This window comes from Amyelois transitella, chromosome 3 (assembly GCF_032362555.1).
Source record: "Amyelois transitella isolate CPQ chromosome 3, ilAmyTran1.1, whole genome shotgun sequence".
Lineage (NCBI taxonomy): Eukaryota > Metazoa > Arthropoda > Insecta > Lepidoptera > Pyralidae > Amyelois > Amyelois transitella.
This window is the reverse complement of record NC_083506.1, coordinates 7,317,419-7,328,192: the sequence shown is the minus strand read 5'-3', so window position 1 is coordinate 7,328,192 and position 10,774 is coordinate 7,317,419.

Below are 10,774 nucleotides of genomic sequence, written 5' to 3'. Positions count from 1 at the left end.
TCATTACTTTTCAACCCTTATGCTAAGGAACGACGTAACATTTGAGTTTCCATGAGCCTTTAATTTTTCTGGTTGAAATAAAGTCCTGTAAATATTTTTTTTCTTTTAAAAGAATGAGCAAAATTACAAGAACTAATAAGCAAAATCTAAATAAGTGCATCTTAGTCATAGTCTTTAATAAGCGTATATACCGGTTATGAATTCCCTAGGATATAGTCATTTTATCTTTAAAGAGTAGATACATACATATGGTCACGTCTATATCCCTTGCGGGGTAGACAGAGCCAACAGTCTTGAAAACACTGAATGGCCACGTTCAGCTATTTGGCTTAATGATAGAATTGAGATTCAAATAGTGACAGGTTGCTAGCCCACCGCCTAAAAAAGAAACCCAAGTTTGGTAGCCTATCCCTTAGTACATCCGTACATGGAGTGAGGAAAGAGATGGAGTAGTCCTATTCTTTTTTGTATTGGTGCCGGGAACCACACGGGAAAATATATAATGAGTAGATACGAGTATATAATATAATACATACATACATACATATGATCACGTCTATATCCCTTGCGGGGTAGACAGAGCCAACAGTCTTGAAAAGACTGAATGGCCACGTTCAGCTATTTGGCTTAATGATAGAACCGAGATTCAAATAATATATACGGAATAAAATTATCGATTATATTCATATAATATAATCGATAATTTTATTCCGTAATATTTTTGGTATTGTGTTCTATTATAGAGGAAATATAGTATTCAAAAATTCTATTTTTTCATAACCCGGCTATGGAGTAAATGTATTTGTTAAGGAAATTGCAACCCAAGGGAGGACTATAAAATAAGCTTATGGCGGCGAAACGATATTTTTATTCGCAGTCATTCTCATTCTATTTAAATAAGTTATGTTTGTTTACAACCGTGATGATTTCCCAGAATAGTTATGTATTAAATATGTATGTTAATTTATATTTTATGAAATTTTTTTCACAACAGAAGGATTAAATTTTAATGATTTTGTCGAACCTAATAATTTAGGTAAACTACTTACAATTGCGATACAATCTTTACAATTGACATACTCGTATGTTAAGGAATTTATCTTGTTACTAAAATTTCTTCTTCGTAGTAGAGAATTGATGAAATGAAATATAATATTTGTATTTCGATAGCCCTAGAAATCGGAAACTAGTTGATACTCCGAGCTCCATTGATCCAACTTCTAACTCCAGATTACGGCAGATAACTTCTCAGACGATTTCAGATATTGGGACGAGCTGTAACAGCGCTCTTGTTGTCCGAATAAGATAGTATTAGGAAATATTCAGATGAGGCAAGTCATATTAATATTTTTCACAGGAAGTTTTTTGTCGATTATCATAATACGATTGCTTTCAGAAGAATTAAATTAGATGTCAAGTAGTTCAAGTGGTTCAAACTTCATTTGTTGGAAACTTTGTTTTGTTCAATAACTATCATGGACGATGTTATCATAAACGGCAACATCATAGAGCCTCTTAATATAACATGGCCAGATAAACCGCTGTTGCCTCGTGGTAAGACATTGAGTGGCAAATGATGATGTTGTTATGTATGTATATTACTAGATAGAGTAAGCGGCTCGGCCTGGGCAATCGGAAAAATTTCGTACGCAGGAATTTCAAAAAATACTTTCTTATCAGACGTCTCTTAGTTGCAATCAATATCTTTCAAAATTTCATCTTTGTTGGCTCAGTTGTTTATAAAATTTCGTGATTAGTAATGGGTTTTTTCACTTTTATATTTATAGATAGATTTTATTACAAAATCCAATCCTGTCTGAAGACTGTCGATTTGTAGACGCATTCAGCTTCCGAGGCACATCATAACTTGGCGGAAAGGGACGGGTCTGGTCAGTCTCATCCCACTTACTATAGGGAAACAAAAGGTCATGCGCTCGTTTTTGCTTTCGTTCGGTTAATTGTTTGCTTTTTATTAAATGTTTATTGTTGAGTTAATTAAACATAGATATATTGAAACTAAAGGTAATATAATATTCTGCTTGTCGTGTTCTACTTCGCGTTCATTTAGTTTACTTGAGCGGAATGCTTGAGGTGTTATGAAAATTTAATTAGTCTGCCACCAACATTGTCTGTCCTAGACGTACGAGTGTAGAATATATAACGTGAATCATCTCTCTGTGAGTTACATATTATTTGAATATCATTTGTTATGAATTCTAAACAGCAATCATAAAATGTCTTTCAATATGTACTACTTAGGTGTTATTTTCGTGGTAAGTTGCCATATGGATTACAATAAAGTGGAATAGATTTACTCGGCAATCGAAGGAATATGTATTTTAGGGAGGCCATAAAATGTTTTCAATTAAAAGATTATAATTTTTAAAAAACCAAACATAAAATGGATATGTATTAAATTAAGTACTTTATTTTTGGCAATCATTAAACAAAATTCGTCAGAGGTAATTCATAGAGCTAATGGGCCTCCTGATGCCTGACCAGCTTCATTCCTAAGACACCGATATTTATCTGGAGCATCGAAAAGAGCAAACTGATCTCTTTTAAGAGCGGCGACAGGACACTCTACTTTCGATGCCAAGCACGTCTTGCGACACTAGGTACACGTAGTTTTATACCTAGCTTAGACCAATACACTTGTCTGATCATTTTGTTTCATTGCTTTTAGGGATTCCCCTTTTATATACTTTTTTTTATAGATGGCATCTCCTAAATGTAACGCACAGTAAACCGTAAAATTTAATGTGCATAGGTCAGCGTAAAAAGTGATTGCTTTCGATAAAAAATGGCAAATAGCGAATGTATATAACATTTATACGATATCGTTAACAATGAAATAAGGTTTAACTTTACAGAATGGAAATAATTACAATAAAAAAATCTAAGATAATACTTAGATTTTTTTCGTAGTTAGCAGCTGTATTATTTACTGTTCTACCTAGTCAAAGTAATAAAATGGGAAATAATAAGGCTTTCTACTGAGAGGCTTTCTTAGAGCCTAATTGTACCTGTACAAAAGAAAATTAACATCTACATTTATAGATACGTTGACTACCTACCATGCACGAAAATATTTATCAGTTAATGGTCCTAACTTCTAGCAATGAAACAAAATAAGGGCTGCTCTTTTAACCTCAACTACACTAAGCGGTAAACGAAACTGTGGCTGAGTTGTATTCCCTTTATACCCTTAGTTAAGACCCTTGACCCTTACTCCAAATATTATTACCCCAAAATACTATTACTTCATCAGGCCTGATGGAGTAGAAATATTTTGATAATTATCAATAATGTGAAAAATTGTTCTAAGGTGATTGCTTATGAAATTATTCCTAAAATTTTTCATTTGTTTTCTATCAGAGTTTAAAATCGGAGACGTTTGATGATTGACAACCGATGAGATTGTATTAAAAATACTTATGAATGTGAGTGAAGTTAAAGTAGTTTGTCCCTTCGGGAACGAGACGTTTTATGTATGTATGTATTCACATAGCGTTTCTTTTTTCAACTCTGCTTCTTTTGTCTATGTTGGCATAGGCGGTAGCAAAGGGAGCACAGTCATGGCCGACCCCTGTATGTTTACCATTAGGAGTTATCTGCCCTCAGAATGAGATATAGATCATACGGACCGTACAATATAGTTCGTGTGGATAAGTTCTCTGTAGTGAAACCATTTCAAGCCAGGCTACTTTTTATCGTTTATACTTACGTAATGACCTCTTACTGTTCTTTCAAAACACCAAAAATCGAGCAATCTTTTAGTTTAGGCTTTTAGGACCTAAATTATATTTATACTATGTAAATAATGGATCATTATTTACTAATGATGATAGTTCCGATTGTATCCGCTACTTATTACCGTAGTTCAGGACTGAGTAGATTTTGAAATGAAATATACTTACTTATTCTTGTTACATGATACTTAATTCCGTTGAACACAAGCCATATAAAGCGAAGGATGAAACGACTTTGATAACAGTCACCAGTGTACTGCAAAATATAATAATTATCGTCAATTTCCACACCCGCTCTGCCCCCATTTATCTCTGTTCAGGGGCATTTCCCGTGAAACGTCGTTCATTAGCGGCGACAATAGACTCGATAACAATTCTAAAAATTCGTCAGCCGAGAACAAAGGTTTTATCTGCGACAGTTGAAGCTCGGATCACACCAACTGACGACATTAGGACGCAAGCTTCGAATTTATCTTTACTGTAGGACTTGTTAATTATTCCTATTTTGATTATAGGTATTGTTGAAATTTGCTTTGCTATTGCTTTAGTTATCTGAAACAATTTTTTTTTTTTCGATAACAGGAAGCATACCTGATGCATAAGATTATTTTAAGAATTAATAGTAAAAAAGGCTTTTAATTCCTACAATCAATAAAGTACAAGTATTTATTTATATCGCCACCAATATAAAAATAGAATAGGACCACTCCATCTCTTTCCCATGGATGTCGTAAAAGGCGACTCAGGGATAGGCTAAGACTTGGGAATCTTCATATAAGCGATGGGCTAGCAACCTGTCACTATGAATCTCGATTCTATCATTAAGCCTGACAGCTGAACGTGGCCTGTCTTTCAAGACAGCTGGCTCTGTCTACCCCGCAAGGGATTCAGTGATAATATATATGTATGTAGGTAGGCATTATTGTAAAATTTAATATTATTACGAATATTACGAATCATATTTTTTCTTTGTTATGCCATTAGGAACACTCATCTGGGATGGTAAAACTATTTGCAACTGTAGTTGTTTAGTTGTGCTATCAGGGACACAAGACTGGGATGGCACAACACATCTAGTTTTACATATCTGTTGGTGGAAAACGTGAAGTGTATGATGTACTTATGTTTCTTTTGTAAAATACCTACTAGTACCCAGTCATTTGGTGGACACTTTACTAGCATTAATTCTACCTTTAATGTCTCCCATAAATTTATATTTGGTACTTTGGTGCGAAAATAAATACAACTTAGTATGTATCAGCTCATTCTTATTTATGGGCGTGTATTAGGAATTAGGGGAAAATTGCAATTGCACACCTACAATAAATTCAATGGAAGTGTAGTTTAACATTTTGTTTGTTTATTTTGTAGTTTGTTAATTGAGTAATATAATTATACTCGTAGTAGTGTAGTGCTCAAAACCGTTTCATAAAATTTTTGCCGCTGAAACCGTTTCAACATGCCTCGTGATATTATGTAAACAGCAAATTATTGTTTCAAACATAAAACTATCAAGTTTTTGTTAGAAAATGTTTGTTGTTCCAGTTGGTCTTGCTGCCAACCTTTCCCACGTGAATAATTCATAGCTTACCGTTTCACAACATTTATTTGTGAGTCGCAAATTTGGATCCTATTAATTTCCTTTTTGTCTTTCTAATTTGGTAAATATTAGAAGCTACTAAGCAAGATGTTATTCATATTCTTTAATATTACTTAGTATGGATTTAGAGGGATTCCGGTGCCACGATGTCTGGCATAAAGACTAAAGTCCACTCATATTTCCAATTCAATACTTTGTCTTGGATATTAGTTCCGAACTTACAGATTTTAAGAAATGTGATTTAAAGAATCCAAACTGAGCGATTTTTGTTCAAATAAAAACTTTTGCAGGTTTAACATGGAATTTAAGTAAGTCATGTAACACATATTTCCAAAATATTTAAAATAGGATATTATTGCGCTCAAATTTTCATAAAAGTATGAGACATTTCGCCCAAAATTCCAAGAGCTAACATTAAAAACACACAAAATTAATTTATCCTTAGCCGGAAGAAACATTTTAACTTCCTCTTTCCTTAAGAAATTTGAGTGCTCGCGCTGAATGGAGAATTTGTTAAAAATGCTTTAATGTGAAATTTTAAGTTACTTACGAAGTTGTAATTTGCATGCAGGCGATGATCCGGCCAAGAAGTTCTGACGTCATTAAAAGTTATCGCGTTGACTGAAACCTGCCTATCTGGGGTATGAGAGTTTGAAATTATTCTCAAGACTCAGAAGACACGTTTTACTGGATGGTTATATTGATTTAGATAGTGAGTGACAGGTAGAAGAATCCCAAGTTTGCACGGCTTGCACTTTATTGAATTTTACAAAATGCGCGGGAAGAGGAGCCAGTAGGTTATTTTTCGCTATAAGATCAGCATGAAAGTTTACTTTCATTCATTACGTAATTATGGGTTTATCTTAGAAGACTATCACGTGCATATTAAAACCCTATATTTTGTCATCACAATAATAATTTTACAGACTTCTAGAGCCCTATTAAGACATATACATTCATCTCCGTCTGCCAACCGTCACAGGTAATCTCAGAATCATTATTGCTATGGCGGCGTCTTCTTTCATTCATATTTCAAGATAGTTAAAATAGGATAAATTACTCTAACAAAATCTATTTATAAACATACATTATATTCATTAGAATAGAATAGAATAGAATAGAATAGATTTATTTTCAAAATTGGATACAAGGTATCACTTATTGACGTCACATAACTTAAATCTAATTATAACTACTACCGCTTCCAAAGCGCATGTGTAGAAGAAGCGGCGGAACAAACTACACTGCAGCATTCTTCAAAGAAGTCTTAGGGTATTGCAAGAGTTAATGGTATTACATTAGTATTGTATATGTTAATTCGTGTTATCTAAAAACGCTGATGCTGCGATACAAGACAAATAACGTTAAATAAATGCAAATTGTGTTCTTAGCAAATGTTATTCATAGAACGGGAAACTTCATTTATATTCAGCAGAATTACTTCCAAGTAGGTACAACGCTAAACAAAGTGATGTAAAATGAAATTAGAGAAGGTTACGCATAACAATCTGCTAGTCTGGCTGTACGCAAAAACAACACACATATGGATTAAGTATGGCAGTTTAACTCAATAGCTCGTTTACCTTCAAAAATAAATCATACATACATACATATGGTCACGTCTGTATCCCTTGCGGGGTAGACAGAGCCAACGGTCTTGAAAAGACTGAATGGCCACATTCAGCTATTTGGCTTAATGTTAGAATTGAGATTCAAATAGTGACAGGTTGCTAGCCCATCGCCTAAAAAAGAATCCCAAGTTTGTAAGCCTATCCCTTAGTCGCCTTTTACGGCATCCATGGGAAAGAGATGGAGTGATCCTATTCTTTTTTGTATTGGTGCCGGGAACCACAAGGCACTACGAGTATCTATCACTTGTTTCATATGATTGTTTAGTGGGACTAGTGGAATCAAATTGCATTAGTATAATATGCACGTCGCTTCTATTCTCCGACTGTACATAGTTATTAGGACTTCGGGTTCCTCATCACGGGGAAAGCAAATAGGACAAACACAGCGATGAAGATGACATCATGAAGTGTTATCTCTCTTACCCACTTTAGTCTGTGACAGAGTCTAGGAATGCTCTCACCTCCTTGATGCTGCCACACAAAGATTGCACTCAAAATTCAGCACGGCAAACCTTTGAAACACTAGACGCCAAAAGCTTTATTGGAAATAGGGTACATTTTACGTGGCATGGATTTTTCATTGCACGGCTGTATCGTAATATCCTGAGGGGTATATTACAGCAACATAGAACTTGTTGCAATCTTATATCATAACATAACGACGCAGAGGGGCGTCCGAATATTACACCAGGAGTATTTTACTTGATAAATAGTGCGTCTTACGAGTATAACCTAATAATTGTATAAAGCAAAGTCGCTTACCGCATCTGTACCTCTGTATGTATGTATGCTTAGATCTTTAAAACTATACGCTGGATTTTTACGCAGTTTTTTAATAGATATAATTCAAGAGGATGGTTTATATGTATAAATGCTACCCGTGCGAAGCCAGGACTGGTCGCTAGTAGTAACAAATAAGTCATTTCTGTCTCCCTGCATGGAAGTGCAGAGACTGTGCAACGCTAATTCTACGAGTATCATTATGCTTAATCGGCTTGGATGACTAGTGACATATGGACCATATTTCGTTTGTTATCAGTATTTAATGTTGCATTTTATATAGTATATAAATGCAAAAGTATTGCTTTTTTCAAATAACAATAACATGTTAGAGATTTTATTTAAAGCTACGCCCTGAGAAATTGGTTCGTATTATTGTTTATTTCCCTTGAGAAGCTAAGCTTACGTTGAGTTGTTTACTACTATCCTATGCATGACTTCTCTTGCCAATCGCACCAATTTAGCGTGTTAGCGTATTTATTTTACGGTACGATATATTGCAATTTTTATTACTTACTTAGATATCATGTAAAGTCATAAAAGAAAACATTGTTGGTTATTTTTAAATAAAATTACCTGAACTGCGGTTGTATACTATTTTAGATACTATAGAAAGCGACGTCAAGATGTTAGTCAAAAATATAAAATAGGTACGGGCACAGTCGTGGGCAATGGCACAGATTTGATCAAACTTATTAACCTATTTTAATTTATTTGCTTACATTGAATTCTCTTTTCTTGTTCTGTCACTTGGTATATATTCATTCTTTGAGTTTATGTATGTATGGTCTCGACTCTGTGAGTACTCTTTTTGACAGTTTCTTAGCATAACAGTCTGCTTACAAAGTACACATAAAATATCTATTGATCTGAAGATCCACTCGAATCGTATCTATCCGATGCAAAATATTTGTGTTTGGCGATTACGGGTGGCAGTGGCGTCTAGGTAAACACAGGAAGTCAATGCATTTCATATAGGGCTGCCAGTTGCCTACAATCTTAATTAATTTAAGGAAACATACATTTTTTTTCCTCAGATAGCAAACGGCGGAATGATGAATAAAATCAACGTTGCTTATGGTTTTGTCTTTATTCTTGTATCAGATTCATCATCTCTTATGTATTTGAATAACATTTATGTATATATCTATATTCTTATTTATGTTTATCTTCTTTTTTACTCTTAAATTGGGTTTAAAACTGGATTATTTATCTGTTTACTATTTTTTAATGGTTGACTGATAGAGAATGCTACATATTAGCATCCTTATCCCATCCATATGTATCTTCGTCTTCCTAAAATTAGTCACGGTTACGTTGACCTTGGGGAGAACCCGGTTTACCGATGATGGCTATGATATGAATTAAAAGCGGTAAAGTAGATTTGAATGAGCATAAAGGAAATTTAATAGGGATTTTAATATATTGACAACCCTATAGCGCATGAGCAAATATAAACGTCTTGGCGGAAGTTATTAGCTCTGTAGGTAGCAGGTAGTAGGTATAGCTCAAAACAGAATCTCAAAGTTTTCCAATATCAGTGAATTTAGTCGCTGCCTGCTTTTTATTCAAATTATTACTATATTTTACCCACTGCCTAACCCGCGCGAATTAAGTGTCCCCTATTTAAGAATACTTATAGGTGTTTCGAAAATCCCGTCAAGGTGTTAGAGCAAAGGAAAGATGGCTGGCCGCCCACTGTGCTGCGGGCGCGGGTCACGCCGGAGAAAAGAAAACCACAACCTACCAATTATAAATTAAGGAATTTGAAAAAGGTAGGTAAAGTGCGTGAACTTAGTGCCACCTTAAAATATTACAGGTTTTTTGCAAATCCCACGGAGACTATATTTTTTACCGGGATGAAAGGTTCCTTATGTCCTTTTCCGTACTCCACACTATATGTATGCAAAATTTAATGTAATTGGTTCAGTTGTTTTCACTTTACAAGTACGACACATCATCGTTGTAAACAAATGATTGTCCTTTTAATTTTGTGTGGGGAGTTCTTGTTTCGAAAAGATTTCAGTACTGGGCACGGCGCAAAGTAACAGTAGGTACCTACCCTACCTATAGATGTTGAGTAAAACCCATTTAGGTACTGTACATACCCATTTGCATTGCGATCTATTACCTTACATAACACAATAATCACGTAAATTTATCTGGAGCAGAGGTAAACTGTAATAAATATTTTCCAGTCGACAAACAAGCCAGAGGGTACGCTACATTAAATAATATCGACATATCCAAGCCAATTTCGTACTTTCCGCTAAGCTTATTTCAGACTTCCCGCACGCAAATATTTCCCCATGCTACGAAAATAGATTTGATTTGCATTTTAGGGTTATAAGACGTGCAATAACACATTTCACATTTTTGCGACTGCTTACACGTTATTTAGGAAATGAATTTCAGTATTATTATGATCATTCGTTGTTCAATGAAACAGGAAAATATGCATCGTTGAACATAAACATGTTGGTATTTCACTAATTGTAAATGGAATTAAAAATGAATATTTTGAGAGCATAAACTTTAAGCTGCTTTAGATTAATGATGAAACTAATCAGATTCGTGAATATTGTTAAGCCAATGCTAGACCGGATTACTCATAAATTAATTAACAAATATTTACTGTTCCTGTACAGCAAACATAGTTCTACATGCATATCTAACATACTCGTAAAGTCGTTTCTGAAAACAAATAAGATCTATAAGCCGATAATGAGCAGATCTTTTAAAAGCAAATATTTGGGTAAAGTTATATAGGTATTATAACGTAAGTAGAAGGTATAGGTATTTACTCGTATCACAATAAAAATGGCACTTGTAAAATTTCTTCTTATTTCTTTTCTGATATTACTTACTCATTTGGCAAATAACGTTAGTTATTATTTTTGATGATACTTGGCAAAATCTGCTACATTTTACGCAAAATTATTCGGTTAAATATATGTTGTATCATTATCAAGCTAGAAAGTATCTATGGAATAAATCCTTCTGTTTGAAAG